The sequence below is a fragment of the Nuphar pumila genome, chromosome 17 (assembly GCF_984573655.1).
Source record: "Nuphar pumila chromosome 17, dmNupPumi1.hap1.1, whole genome shotgun sequence".
In the NCBI taxonomy this organism is placed as follows: domain Eukaryota; kingdom Viridiplantae; phylum Streptophyta; class Magnoliopsida; order Nymphaeales; family Nymphaeaceae; genus Nuphar; species Nuphar pumila.
The window spans coordinates 69164432-69181371 of NC_143265.1; positions in this window are offsets into that span (position 1 = coordinate 69164432).

The following is a 16940-nucleotide window of genomic DNA, read 5'->3' on the forward strand; positions in this document are numbered from 1 at the left end:
CTGTCAATCAGTGTGGGTGACCTGTGAAAGTCACCAAGTTGTTTGGACATCATCATGAGTTTGAAAAAATGCGCTAGAGTCATCCTTGCCGGCAATGGAAAGAACTTTTAGTCTGAGAAACCGGTTTAGCCATTCTATTTTCATAGGCAAGACTAACTGACAAAGTAGTTTCAAAGAGCATAAGCCATGCCAAGATTTTCTTAGTATGAAGATCTGTCAATGTGTGGCCCCTGATCCGTTGTTTTCTTTGGTCTAAATCCTAAAACATAGCTATGGAAAAGAAATATATTGAGCCGACAATCGATCTTGATCCAGATCCAGATCCAGATCCAGATCCAGATCCAGACCCAGACTCAAAATATGGCATTTACATGCCATGTTTGTTTCATGCAACTTACATGGGAAATTATTGAGCCGACAATCGATCTTGATGATCTTTTCTCCCGATGAATGAAACAAACATCAAATCATCATGGTGGAAAAATGTGCACTAGTGGCGCCTGTTTTTCCCACCACATCATTTTTTGTGTAAATCTTTTGATCTCTCTCTCCTCCTACCAAAGCTTTCACATGAGAAGGTTGAACACAAGATTTTTTTTAGAAATTTGTACTCAATTCTCTTGAAAAGCCTTTCATTTACATGGGAATTAAACAAACAAGATCTAAGTGAAAATTCTTACCCATTCAGGGGTAGGGGGGCTTTCCCATGGGAAAGAAAATGCATGTTGGTTTTTCCAAAGTGTGTGCTTTTCCTCATCAAGTGGCTTTCCCTCCTCCTTTTGTGTAACTAACAGGCCCATAGAGATTTCCCGTGTAAATCAAGAGTGATATAAAAGACGTTGGAAAAGAAGAGAAAAAAAATTGATGGGTACTTAAAACATAACCAAAATAGAAAGTTAACCACCCAAAAAAATATTTGGCATATTATACCATAATATTTTCAGTAAGAAACCCTTATGTTACATAAGGATAGAAGAAACCCTCATGCCATTGAAGGATTTTTGCAATTCTACAGAAAGTATTTCATATATTTGCTGATTTTGGTTGAGAATGGTAGAAAATATCAAGATTTCTTTAGAAAAAAATTACCACTTTTACTAAAGTAAAATTACCACTTCTTCACAAAAGAAGGCAGGGTGTGCAACACTTAACAGTACTGGAACTGGAAGCCAAGGGCATAAAAAAATTCTTCTATATTCTCACTTGAAACATGTATCATAATGGTTACAAAAAAATTGATGCGAGCTTATGACAAAATGGATATAATTTCCAAAATATCATTGGTATGATGTTCTAAATATCATGTTCTAATATTTTTTTTCAAAAAAAATAGTAATGGAAATGTGTAACTTGTATATTTAATGAATTATTATTGCATTTTTATTATAATTTATAATATTCTAAATCCACAATCAAAATGGCTTCTGGCATTGGATGTTAGAAAATTTTCTTATCCCAATCCATGACCTAGCTAGGTGATGGGCATGACCCAGCCCAATCCCAAACCAAACAAATCAATATAAGGTCAGATATAAGTTAAAATTATAGACCCATTTAAGGTTTGGATCGGGATTAAGTTTATGTAATTCCAACAAACAATGGCCATGAGCCCAACTAAATCCAAAACTAACCTAATCCAACTTGAAGCCTAGCATAAACATGTGGTTCTCTAAATATGTGTTAGATTGTCACATGGGAACTAATAATGTCATACGAGGCTATATATTATGAAATATTTTGCTAGATATAAAGATGCTAATCATAATATAAAAGCAAAAGCTGGGATAATGCTGGCTGAAAAAATTTGTCCTAACTTTCTCAACTGACCATATTCGTCCTGTCTTTGGAATAGAATTTTAAATTTCTTGAGACAGGTGTAAGATTAAATAAATGGTATTGTTGCTTACATGACACTACTATAAGTTTCACAAATAGAGAACATTATAAGTGCAATTAGTTAGTGTTTCAAATGAGAAAAAAAATCGGGTGCAATGTGATTGGACACTTTTAGTGTGCCCTGCACCTGATCACCCTCCATCTTAGAGATTGGACTTGTCAGTTGTGGGGCCCAAGAAATGATGGAGGGTGATCAAGTGCTGCAGCACACTAAAAGTATGCAATCACATTGCACCTTATCCTCCCTTTTCAAAGGGTGCCCTGTTGAGATGAAGGCACCAGGTCAAACCCTGCCAGAGCATGGGTGTGTCCATAGCTTTCAAGGGTAGGCCATGTAAGGTAGGGTAATCATTGATCCCACTGGGGGTTTGCCTCACTAGAGGGCGGGTCCATTAGGTGGCCCGGTTCTCGATAAGAGTTCCTCATCACTACAGGCGCATCTAATTGTTGTGCGAGGAACAGTTATTTTTTTCTGATGCATATAAAAAGTGTGCCAGTAAAAAATAAGAATTAAAAAAAATTTGACTTCTGAAACATTCATGCACTCTCTGTCATTGTCTGTGTTCACTAGCCACCACCATTACCGTCGGTGACCACCACTGGTGGTAGCTCTCTCTCTCTCTCTCTCTCTCTCTCTCTCTCTCTCTCTTGTGTGTGTGTGTTCACTAACCACCACTATCGGTCGATAACTCCCTCTCTCTTTCACTCTATGTTCTCTCTCCCCCCCCCCCTTCTCTGTCTTCACCAACCACCACCACTGCCATCGTCGCTCGCTCCTACTACTTGCCAACACCGACAAGGTATTTTTTAATTTTTGCAATTTTTTATTTTAAGGTTTTTATATTTTAATTATTAATTTAAAATTTTATTTAGTGAAAGCATGCTAAATCTGTTTTTTTATAATAATTGATTTAGATTTTAGGGGTTTTGCATTTTAATTTCTAATTTTGTAATTTATTTAGTGAATGTATGCTAAATCTATTTTTTTATTATATAGTTTAAAATCTAGAGATTTTGTATTTTAATTTCTAATTTTATAATCTATTTAGTGAATGCATGCTAAATCTATTTTTTTATTATATATAATTTAGATTTTAGGGGTTTTATATTTTAATTCTTAATTATATAATTTATTCAGAGAATTCATGTTAAATTGATTTTTTTCTTATATATGATTTATAATTTAGGAGTTGTACATTTTAATTTCTAATTTTGTAATCTATTTAAGGTGGGCATGCTAACTCTATTTTTTTATTTTATATATTTTATATTTTAGAGATTTTATTTTTTAATTCTTAATTATATAATTTATTTAGTAAATGCATGCTAAATCTATTTTTTTATTATATATGATTTAAATTTTAAAAGTTTTGCATTTTAATTACTAATTTTATAATCTATTTAGTGAAATCATATTAAATTTATAGTTTTTTTCATGTATATGATTTAGATTTTAGGAGATTTATATTTTAATTTTTATTTTTATAATTTATTTAGTGAATGCAAGATAAATCTTTTTTTTATATTTGATTTATAATTTAAGGGTTTTACATTTTAATTTTAAATTTTAAATTTTGTAATCTATATAGTGAAAGTATGCTAAATCTATTTTTTTATATGATTTAGATTTTAGGGGTTTTGTATTTTAATTGTTAATTTTATAATATATTAAGTGAGTGCTTGCTAAAAAAAAATTCTTATATATGATTTATATTTTAAGGGTTTTCTATTTTAATTTTTAATTATATAATTTATTTAGTGAATTTATGATAAATGTATTTTTTTGTTTATGATTTAAATTTTATAGGTTTTACATTTGAATTCTTACTTTTGTGATCTATTTAGTGAATGCATGTTAAATTTATTTATTTTTTCTTATATATAATTTAGATTTTAGGGGTTTTATATTTTAATTCTTAATTATGTAATATATTTAGTAAATACATGTTGAATTTATTTATTTTTCTTATATATGATTTTAAATTTAGGGATTTTACATTTTAATTTCTAATTTTTAATCTATTTATTGAAAGTATGCTAAATCTATTTTTTATATATGATTTAGATTTTACGGCTTTTGCATTTTAATTCATAATTGTGTAATTTATTTAGTAAATGCATGCTAAATTTATTTATTTTTATATGATTTAGATTTTAGAGGTTTTACATTTGAATTTCTAATTTTATAATCTATTTAGTAAATGCATGCTAAATTTATTTTTTTCTTATATATAATTTAGATTTTAGGGGTATTGCATTTTAAATCTTAATTGTATAATATATTTAGTAAATGCATGTTGAATTTATTTTTTTATATATGATTTAGAATTTAGGGGTTTTATATTTTAATTCTTAATTTTGTAATCTATTTAGTGAAAGCATGCTAATTCTATTTTTTTTATATATGATTTAGATTTTAGGAGTTTTATAATTTAATTGCTAATTTTGAAATATATTGAGTGAATGCATGTTAAATATATTTTTTGTTCTTATATATGATTTAGATTTTAGGGGTTTTGTATTTTAATTCTTAATTATGTAATTTATTTAGTGAATACATGCTAAATCTATTTTTTTATATACAATTTATATTTTAAGGTTGTTGCATTTTAATTCTCAATTTTATAATTTATCTAGTGAATGCATGCTAAATCTATTTTTTTCTTATATACAATTTAGATTATAGAGGTTTTATATTTAAAATCTTAATTTTGTAATTTATTTAGTGAATACATGTTAAATCTAGTTTTTTATATACATGATTTAGATTTTAAGGGTTTTATATTTTAATTTTTAATTTTATAATTTATTTAGTATTGCATGCTAAATACGTCTTTTTATTATATATGATTTAGACTTTAAGGTTTTTGCATTTTAATTTCTAATTATGTAATTTATTTAGTGAATGCATGCTCAATTTTTTTTTCTTGTATATGATTTAAAATTTAAGGGTTTTATATTTTAATTTCTAAATTTATAATTTATTTAGTGAAAGCATGTTAAATCTATATTTTTTTTCTTGTGTATGATTTAGATTTTAGGGCTTTTGTATTTTAGTTGTTAATTTTGTAATATTTTAAGTGAATATATGTTAAATCTATTTTTTATTCTTATGCATCATTTAGATTTTAACTTATTATTCAATTTTTAAGAAATGCAAAATTCTAAACTACTATCATCACAAGCATCAATATAGAAATCTAAAATGCATGTTGAGTCATTAGGTAATTGCTATGTCATATTGACAATGCAGTGTTGTTTATGGTAACTAAAAAATTATCAATGCATGTTTTTTCAATACAGTAGCTAAGAAAGCAAGAGGGCATACACGTGTTTTGGCTACTATAGCCTTCGTATGATACATAAGCGTAAGATTGTCTTTAATAAGTATGGACAACCTATAGGATGAAAGTGCACAATATCTTAGTAGCTTCATAGGAACCATTACATAAGATCCTTACCAGACACCTTTATATTTTTTTATTCATCGTGCATTACCACATTCTTACAAGGAGGATGTTTAGGCTTCAGTTCTGGAATGTATATTTCTTATATATATATATATATATATATATATATATATATATATATTGTAATTTATTTGATTTTTAATATTTATTTATTCAACAATAAATAGGCAAGCCGAGCAGAACTCTTACATGAAAACACTGTGTATCGCAAGAAGATAAATATAATGTAAGAGCAACTTACAGGTTTAAAATATGAGGTCGTAGGGTTGAAGGAACAATTGTTGAGAATGTTGGTCAATAATCAATCAAGTTTCTCACAAACTCCTTAAGTAGGTTGATATAACTAAATATTTTTAATCTTTAGTGCGTATGTGTCTAATTCTTTCATTTATGTTTATTTTGTGAGATCTATTTGGGTCTCAAATAGATCCAAATCAACATTTAGTATGAGTGAGATCTATTTGAGTCTCAAATAGATCTAAAATATTGTTTACTTTTATTTGATTCGTTTGGGTCTTCAATGAATCCAAATCCTTAGTAAGACCTATTTGGGTCTCGGATGGATCCAATTTTTTTTATATCCAGTTTAAACTCCAATATGAGTCTAAACTCTAACCAAACTCATTTGGGTTGATATGAATCATTCAAAGATAAATAACTTAAGATCTAGTGAATCCAATATGCTTATTCGGACAGTTCAAACTTAAGTCAATGTGGGTTGATCATCTTGAATCTCTACTAGGTCCAGATCCAAATATCTCGTACAGAACCTCATAAATTTTAATTAATAATATTTTTTTATAAATAAGAATAACTCATTAAATAACAGTGTAGACCAATATTCGAATAGGTAAAACCCTCCATATTTCATTAAAAAAAATATAAAATTTTTATATATTATAGTGATAAATAAGAAAATCTGATTAGGCTCGATTAATACATGGAGTCGAAGTATAGTTTATGAAATTTTATGCTAGACTCGACCTCGACTAGAGTTTCTATTATATTATTTTACCTAGTATTGCTACGGTCTGGTTCATGGAGTTCTTTTCCGGTCTAGGTATGGTTTTTGTTATGATGGGTTCGATTAGACCTTGGTTTGAACCCAATACCATACTCGAAAATCGAGGCCAGATCTTATTCTACTTGGGTCCTAACCAAAACCGCCCGTTGACTCTCCTAACTAAGATCACGACACATCTCATCACACGTTCTAGAAGTGTTGCTAAATGAAAAGAGTCTTATCAACTTTTATTAATGATAAATCATAGATTGAAATTGCTAAATGAAAAGAGTCTTATCAACTTTTATTAATGTTAAATCATAGATTTAAATACCTAATAAAAAAATATAATTTAGTGATATTATGCTAAAATCACAAGTTGAGATAAGCGAATTCGAGCCCCTGGCATCCCCTAGGGCAAACCACAGCAGTCGTAATCGTACAAAATGAATGTGATGGGCCGCAAACCACAAGTGTTGTGTGGCCGTGCGCACTGGAATAACCTCATTTTTTTTCCTTTTTTTGTGCACAGTGTGACTAAACGGCTGAGATGTGCCCTCATTTCACTGACCAACAAGAACATGTTGGAAAGTAGGCGTCTGATATGAATCAGAAAAGGTCATGTACTTTAAAGTTTAAATGAAGGGTGTACTTTTATTTTAACGTGAAAAGAAAAGAAAAGAAAAGGTGCAACTAATCCGGTCTATCAAAAGTGTGTGATTTGATCATTCATCATTTTCACCACCGAACCCCATTAAGAAACACAACTTTCCCACGGTTGACTAAAGACTTTGCTACTACCAAAGGTTGGTCAACATCGAGTGCAACACGGTTGTCGGTGCTCCCATGGAGAATTATCGAGGGAAAATGATGAATGATCAAATCACACATTTTCCCTCGATAATTCTCCCATAGCATTCACATCACCAGTCTAGGGCTGCGAAAACGTACCAGACAAGCAGCTCGTGGCTCACACCGGCTCAGCTCGCTCAAAGCTTGTTCAGGCTCGTAAAATAAGCTCGACCACTCAAGCCGAGCAACTACATGGGAAATTGGATGGTCGGTGTAGTCGTCACTCACAGACCATCAGCTTTTAATTAAAAATTATAAAAAGAATTCCATCATGTGTTAATCCTAACCGTCCAGCTGAAGCATCTGAACAACTAGAATCATTCCACGTTAAGGTGAAAATGTGGACCAATCCTAGCCGTACGTAGGACGTAAACCCATCCTAGTCAAATAATGTGGTTGCACACTTTTGTCGTGCTACTGCACCTAATCACCCACCTAAACGAATTATGGTATGCAAGATATGCAGAGCAATCACACGAAAACACTAAAATTAACGTGTTCGGTTGAGTATGACCTACGTCCACGATGAAATCTCACTCACTCAAATCAACATGAGGATATTAAGTTCTTGCTTTTTATAAACAGGCTATATTATAGGCAAGGTTTTCAACAACCTTCTCCTTGCCATTGTAGGACTCCACAAAATTAGAAAGCGGTCTCTCAATCTTCACAGGTTTTCATAATTTTTTTGGAGTTTCTAACTTGTTGGATAAGTCTTTCTCATATGCAATTTAATCAGATTTATAACTTTCCTTAGCTATGAGATCTTTATTAGGAAACCTCCCTTGAGTTGTCTCTTGATCCTTTGAACTGGGCCCTACAGGACTCAATCCAACTGAGTCTCTAACAACCTCCCTAAAGTTCATCGGGTGGCCATCACGTCGTACTTGTTGATCAAGAACTTGAACCGCTGAGCTGCTGGAGGCGTTGTGAGAGTATCTTCTGTTTGATCATTCGTCCAAATATACTTAATACACAATTAATTGTTTGTCAATTTGTCTAGAATAAAATGCACATCTATTTCAATGTGCTTGGTCCTGGTGTATTGGATTGGATTTGCTGCAAAGTATGTAGCTCTTAAATTATCACACCATAAAAGTGAAGCAGTTTTACTTTCAACCCCAAGTTGACGGCATAGATATTGCAACCACATGAGCTCTGCAGTAGCATTTGCTAGAACTGGATATTCAACTTTTATGCACAGTGGCCTATTTTTTTAGCACTCCAGGAAACCAAATTGTTACCAAAAAAGGCTGCATAACCTCTTGTAGGCTTTCTATCATTTGACCAATTTACATCTGAAAATTGATAGAGATGTATTGGTGGATGGCTTGACAAGCATACCATGATTAATTGTTTCCTTGAGATAACATAAAATTTGTTTCACTACTGCAATGTCCATCTGTTGGCGCATGCATGAACGGACATACCTTGTTCACAAAAAAAAAATAGCTGGTCTAGTCACAGTGACATATTGCAAACTGCCAACAATACTGTGGTACTTAGTGAGATCGTCAAACTGATAACCATCATTAGCAGACAAAGCTTGCCCTAAAGCCATTGGCATGGACACTGACTTAGCTTTCACCATGTCAACCTTTTTTAGAAGATCATACACATACTTCTTCTTACACAAATGTAGGCCTTGACATGTTTTGATAACTTTAATTCCTAAAAAATATTAAAGTTCACCACGATGTGGGTAACACTCCCCATAATGATGATCCTTCTGTTAAACCCATTACCGAATAAAAGGGAAACAGTTGCTTAACCGTTTCCATTCGGTGATTATAAAAAGGGTTTCATAAGCAACCCATGGTGAGTGCAAAAATACAGAGATTAGGAGGGAAGAGGTCGACTCACCGTCTGCATACGGAGGTCGGCGCTTGTGGTGGCTGCAGACCGACTGAGTTGAAGAGAGCCCTTCTCCAGCAACGTTCTCCGCCCTCCGATAATGGCCGCCTCAGGTACGCTTTGCTTTTCTATTTTATTATGCAGGGCCACCGCCACACAGTGATGCCGATTGAGGCTTCGTCGGAAGCCCCCAGCCGACTCAACATTGGGTTATGGGCCCACACCCCGCTTCAGCTGCGGGGTGTGCCCTTGGCAGTCCAGCAAAGCAGGTCATCGTGGGGTGACGCTGCTGCTGGTCGCCGGAATCCGGCGACTGTCGCCATTGGGCGACAGACATGCGTATAAAAAAAAACTTTCTTACCTCTGTTTTTGGGGGTTTTCCGTCGGTGAGGACACCGCCGGTGTTTCCTTCTCCGTCTGCCATTAAAAGGCTACAAGAATCGTCGCCGACGACTATTGAGTCGCCAGATTTATGAAAAGGCTTCTGCGGCATCAGTTTTCGCCGGCGGATGGATGGTTGCTTTCGCCGGAGGAGAAACGCCATCAGGAGCGGCAGCGTTGGTAGTCGGCAGGGGGCATCGCCGGCAGGCGGCGTGGGTCGCCAACAGGCGACGTTGGTCGCCGATCGGCGATATTGGTCGTCGGCAATGAAAAGGGGAAAACCCCTGTTTTCTAAAAGATCTGGGTTTTCTGCCCCTTTTTCGTTTTTTCTATCGGGTAGAACCAGATCGGATCCGGTATATACCGGGTCCGACCAGGATCTAGTAGCCCCCGGGTCAGACCCGGATATGGTAGCAACCGGGTCAGACCCGGATCCGGTTAAAACCCGGGTCAGACCTGGATCTAGAAGCTATCGGGTCCGACCCAGATCCGACCTGTACCGAGTCCGACCCAGATCTGATAAATATCGGGTCCGACCCAGATCCGGTTTGTACCGGGTCTGGCCTGGATCCGGTTAATACCGGGTCCGACCCGGATCCGGTTTCTTACCGGGTCTGACCCGGATCCAGGTCTTAACCGGGTCCGACCCGGATCTAGATAATCTCGGGTCTGACCTGGATCGAGATAACCCCGGGTCTGACACGGATCCAGATAACCTCGGGTCCGACCCGGATCAGGCCAGTACCGGGTCCGACCGGAATCTAGATAATTTTGGGTCTGACCCGGATTCGGTTACAGTTGGGTCTGACCCAGATCCAGAAGGGTACAAGCACTATTTGGCCTGAACCGGACCAGGGACTGTCTCAGCCCCTTTCCGGGACCGGTTCGGAGTCATTTTTGGCCGGTTCCTTCCAGTTTCTCACCGGTTCCAAGATGCTAAGACCTTGTTTTCTTAAATATAAGAAAATACAAGGATTTCGGCATACGATTAAAGGGTTTTTATGAAATTTTGTTCATACTTGACCCAGTTCATAAGTTTCAAAACCGGTTCGGACCCTTGGATGACCGGTTCGGGGCTGTTTCAGACCGGTTCAAAGTGCTTTAAGACCGGTTCATGATATATATGACAAATTCATTCGATTTTCAAACTATTTCGAGGGTCATATGTCTGGTCCATTCGGTTTACGGACCATTTTAAGATATAATTTTGCATATTAGCATTAAGGATAGTTAGATGACTCAGTGTTTTTATGTCACCAAAGTGACTGAATACACGTGAGTCATGAATGAATTTTATACTATCATACAGTTTAAGCCGATATGCACATTGTACTTAGATTCATGAAACGATATACGACCCAAAGGTAGTTTTATCGTGTTTGAAATTTAAGTAGGGTAGAATAAGATAAATGTGTCGAGATACATCACACATGAGTATCCAAAGGTACCTTGTGTTGATGGTCTAACTTCACAAGAACCTTAGTTTTACCGAATATGATCAGTAGGCGAAGTGGTTTCGCGTGTCGGAGCTCTTACCAAAGTAGGACTCTGATGACCCCCTTCACTCGCCTGGAAAGAAGCATATCGAGGGTCTTTATTATTTTGCTTTTTCCACTAAAGTTTTAGTCTCTTATGAATGTTTCTTGATACGTGTCTTTTGTCATGCAGTTTCAAGTTCTGTGATTTTAGATGGCTCTAGCTCTATACCTTTTCTAGATGGATCCAATTTTATTGATTGGAAAGAAACTATTCTTTTTGCATTAGGGTATATGGATCTAGATCTGGCCCTAAGGATAGATGAACATGATGCCCTCACTGATCAGAGCACTGTTGATCAAAAGATTGCTTTTGAGAAGTGGGAGCGCTCGAATAGGCTTAGCCTATTGCTTTTGCAATCTAAAATGGCTAAGGACATTCGCAGTGCTATCCCACAATGTAGAATAGTGAGGGAATTCATGAATGCCATTGAGGCACAATTTGTGAGTTCAAACAAGGTCAGAGCCAGTACCCTGATGACAAAAATCATATCTATGAAATATACTAGAGGGGAAAACATTCGCCAATACATTTTGGAGATGAAAAACATAGCGTCTCAGCTGAATGACATTAGCATCTTAGCTGAATGACATGAAGCTCACCATCTCTGATTCTTTCCTAGTGTATTTAGTTCTAACGTCCTTATCTTTGGAATATGGACCTTTCAAAATCTCGTACAACACACATAATGATGAATGAACATTTAATGAACTCATGTCAAAGTGTGTTGAATAAGAAGAGAAGATGAAAGGTGAGAAGGTGCAGAGTGCACATATGGCTTCTCATACGTCCAAGGTAGGACCAAGGAAGAATGCATTTAAGAGAAATGCTAGGAAGAAGCCAACTGGGGATAAGTCATCCCAAGACAAGCAATCCAACTCTACTCCCATAAAGTGCTTCTTTTGCAAGAAGAAGAGACACATAAAGGCAGATTGCATAAAGTACAAGAAGTGGTTGGAAAAGAGAGGTAATTTGTCATTTGTTTCTCATGAATGTAATTTATTACAAATTCCTGAAAATAGCTAGTGGATTGATTCTGGTGCTACTGTTCATATTTCTAACTGTCTACAGTTGTTCATGAGCAGAAGGGAACCAACAATGCATGAGAAAAGCATCTATTTGGGAAACAAGATGGGTTCACATGTGAAAGGTGTTAGAACCTGCAGGATTACTCTAGATACAGACGTAGTTTTAGATCTTCATGATGTCTTTTATATTCCATCGTATAGTAGAAACTTAATTTCAATTTCAAAGTTGGATAAATTTGGATATTGTTTTAAGTTTGAAAATTCCAAATTGTTCATATTCAGAAATTCAATTGAAATTAGTTCTGCATTAGTTTATGATGGTTTATATAGATTGAATGTGAAGATTCAAACTCAAGAGTCTTTGACTTCTGAATACGCATTAGTTGAAAATAAACGTAGCATGACAGATGATAAATCTTACATGCTTTGGCATCGAAGGTTGGGTCATATCTCTGAAAAGAAAATAAAGAGACTTGTAAATGAAGGAATCTTACAATCTCTAGATTTTACTGACAATGACCCATGTGTTGATTGCATAAAGGCTAAGCATACAAACACATATAAAGAGGGTGCCAGACGCAGTAGTGAGATATTAGAAATAGTCCATACGGATTTATGTGGACCGTTTTCTCCCTGTTACACAGGCGAAAAATATTTTGTCACTTTTATTGATGACTATTCTCGGTATATGTATCTCTACTTGATTTTCAAAAAATCTGATGTTTTTCAGATGTTTAAAGAATTTAAGAAAGAAGTAGATAAACAAACCAATAAGGTTATTAAAATAGTCAAGTGTGATAGAGGTGGCGAATATTATGGTAGGTTTACAGAGATGGGGCAAAGGGAAGGACCATTAGCGCGATTTCTTAAAGAGGAAGGCATTGTACCTCAATATACCATGTCTGGTAGTGCCTATCAGAATGGTGTAGCTGAAAGGAGAAATCGTACGCTTAAAGAAATGGTCAGGGCCATGTTGAATTACTCAACACTTTCCATAAAGTTGTGGGGCGAAGCCTTAAGGACTGTTGTGCATATTTTGAATAAGGTTCCTACGAAATATGTGCTTAAAACTCCTTACGAGCTGTGGACAGGTAGGAAACCATCATTGTCTTATATGCACATATGGGGATGTCCTGCAGAGGCTAAACTGTATAACCCCCATATTAAAGTCTTTGATCCAAGAATAACCAGTGGATATTTCAGTGGTTATCCAGAAAGATCAAAAGGATACATGTTTTATTGCCCATCTCACTCACCACAGATTGTTGAAACGGATAAGGCTAAATTCCTAGAAGATGGTTTAGTAAGATTAAGTGCACTTCAAAGCCTTGGTTTTGAAGAAGTATAGGATCCAGTTTCGTCATCTGTTAAGGAAAACATCGAAAGATATCATATTGTTATTCCTAATGATGGTGTGGTTGATCATTCGATTGTTAATGCACAAATCCAAAGTGAACCTATTATGGACAATTCAGAAGAGCACGAACAGGATGATCAAGTTCAATCTGAGCCCGAGGAACGACTTGTTTGGAGATCCACAAGGATTAGGAGATCTGTCATACATCCTGATTATGTGGTGTACCTTCAGGAGCCTGGTGATTTCATAGATATGGATAATGACTCATTGACTTTTATAGAAGTTGTTGAAAGCAAACAATCTTCCCACTGGATAAAAGCCATGAAAGAAAAGTTAGACTCTATGACTAAAAATCAAGTGTGGGATCTTGTCACGTTACCTAAAGGAGTAAAACTCATAGGGTGTAAATGGGTCTTTAAGACCAAGAAGGACTCCAAAGGTAACATAGAGAGACATAAAGCAAGATTGGTTGCTAAAGGATTCACACAGATGAAGGGCATTGACTATAATGAGACATTCTCTCCTGTCTCAACTAAGGAGTCAATGAGGATAATTTTAGCCCTTGTAGCTCATTATGACTTAGAGCTACATCAGATGGATGTGAAAACAACGTTCCTCAACGGAGATCTGAACGAAGAGGTATACATGGAACAACCTCTTGGTTTCTCTGAAAATGATCGTTTGGTTTGCAAGCTTAACAAATCAATATATGGACTTAAACAGGCCTCCTGACAGTGGTATATTAAATTTTCCCAAGCCATTGTGACTTTCGGGTTTACAGAAAACATTATTGATCAATGTATATACCTTAAGGAAAGTGGGAGTAAGTTCATTATATTGATGTTGTATGTGAATGACATCTTACTTGCAACCAATGATATAAAGTTACTTTCAGAGACAAAACAGTTTCTTGCATCACATTTTGATATGAAAGATATGGGTGAGGCTGCTTACGTTCTTGGCATTGAGATTCGTCGAGACCGAGCAAAGGGTTTTCTAGGCGTTTTCCAAATATCCTATATAGAAAAAGTGTTAAAGCGATATGAGATGGAGAATTTTTCTCCAAGTTCTACACCCATATCAAAAGGTGATAAGTTGAGCCTAAATGATTGTCCACAGAACGATATTGACAAAGCACATATGAGTGCTTATCCATATACATCAGTTGTTGGCAGCTTGCAGTACACGCAGACATGTTCTCGACCAGATATTTCTTTTGCAGTAGGGGTACTTGGCAGATTTTAGTCTAACCCAGGTTTGCTCCATTGAAAGGCTGCCAAGAAAGTCTTGCGGTACTTGCAAGGGACAAAGGACTATATGTTAACGTATCATAAAGTTGATCACCTCGAGGTCATTGGCTACTCAGATGCAGATTTAGGAAGATGCCTTGATAGTAGAAAGTCTACTGCTGGGTACGTCTTCTTACTTGCTGAGGGCGCGACTTCTTGGAGGAGTGGAAAGCAGACGACCACTGCTGCCCACACCATGGAGGCAGAATTCATAGCATTGTACGAGACTACTTTGCAGGCTATATGATTAAAGAACTTCATATCACAGTTAAAGGTGGTCGATTCCATTGGGAAGCCACTGAAGGTCTACTGTGATAATGAAGTTGTGGTGTCCTTTTCGAACAACAACAAAAGTACTACGTCATGCAAGCATATGGAATTGAAATATTTTGTTGTTAAAGAAAGGACGGAGAATCATTTAGTGCATATTGTCAATATTGGTACCAAAGAGATGATCCCTGATCCTCTTACTAAAGGGCTAGCACCGGGATTATATTCTGAACATGTAATGAGGATGGGATTGTTAAACTCTTTTTTGACATATGCATATAAATAAAGTGATCACTTTCAGTCTTTTGATTCTCATTATGGTTGTTGTTAATCTCATAAGGATTAGAGATTCAACTAAGGACCTTTAGAATAGAATAAAAAGGCCATTCTATTCATCAAGTTATTCTCATAAGGTTTTCTGGTTAAAGGGTTTATCGTCGGAACAAGTGGGAGAATGTTGGGATAAACCACCACGTCGGTGGTGGTTACCCACGATGTGGGTAACACTCCCCATAATGATGATCCTTCCGTTAAACCCATTACCGAATAAAAGGGAAACAGTTGCTTAACCGTTTCCATTCGATGATTATAAAAAGGGTTTCATAAGCAACCCATGGTGAGTGCAAAAATACAGAGATTAGGAGGGAAGAGGTCGATTCACCGTCTGCATACGGAGGCATGCGCTTGTGGTGGCTGCAGACCGGCTGAGTTGAAGAGAGCCCTTCTCCGGCAACGTCCTCCGCCCTCGGATAATGGCCGCCTCAGGTACGCTCTGCTTTTCTGTTTTATTATGCAGGGCCATCGCCACATAGGGATGCCGATTGAGGCTTCGCCGGAAACCCCCAGCCGACTCAACACAAGATCCTTAATAGCAAACTCATATTTGAGTTTGGAGCAAAGAACTTGTATTTGATCACAGAGTTACCAGTGACAAAAACCATGAACTTGTTTTAGACCATACAAAGCTTTCTTCAATTTACAAACATAATTTGGATGCTCTGAATTTTCAAACCTCTAAGGTTGCTCTATAAATACTTCTTAAGTTAACACCCCATGTAAGAATGCATTCTACAATTCCAATTGTCGAATACACCAACCATTACTCACAGCTAATGAAATGATAATTCTAATGGTAGTCAGTTTAATCATAGGATTAAAAGTCTCAAAATAAACAAGTTTTTCCTTTTGACTATATCATTTACCAACAAGATGAGCTTTATACCTTTCAAGACTTCCATAAGTCCACATTTTGATTTTAAAAATCCATTTTCATCCAATTACATGAGATGCAAGATTAGGAGGTGTCAAAATCCATGTTATATTTCTTTCAAAAGCATCAAATTGTGCTTGCATTGATTCATGCCACTTAGGATGATTGAAGGCCTCCCTAAATGACACTTCTCCACTGTCTTGTGACAAAACAGTGAGGAAGGCAATTAGTATGGGATACTTAGTAGCTTGAAATACCTTGGGCTTTAAGGTTCTATCTTGAAACCTTGTGACCATATGAGTTTTACCCGATTGGGAAATCAAAGGTAAAGAAACATGACTATGTTGAGACTGGCTATTTGACTCAACTGATGACATGACTATAGGTGACAATATAGCCAAGGTAGGCAGAGCAGAGGATGACTCTAGATAAGAGGTCGATTCACTAGATTCTTGACTTGGCATAGGGTTTAATATGACTATGTTGACTCTCATTCTAAATGCTTTTGTTATGTGTTATTATAAAATGTTTGTGGTGTCATTATCCATCAATTGTTTTGTGTTCAGTGTTCAGTATAGAACAATTCTCAATATGATTCACCATGGAATGTAATAGCACTACAAGAAAACCGTGGATTAGCGACGGCCTCTATCCATCGCTAATACGTCGCTAAGCCGTCGCTAAACTGTTTAGCGACGGCTTAGCGACGGATTAGCGATGGATAAAGGCCATCGCGAATTTTTGCTCGCTAATTAGCGGAAAAAATTATTTGTCATTAATTTCGTTGCTACTTT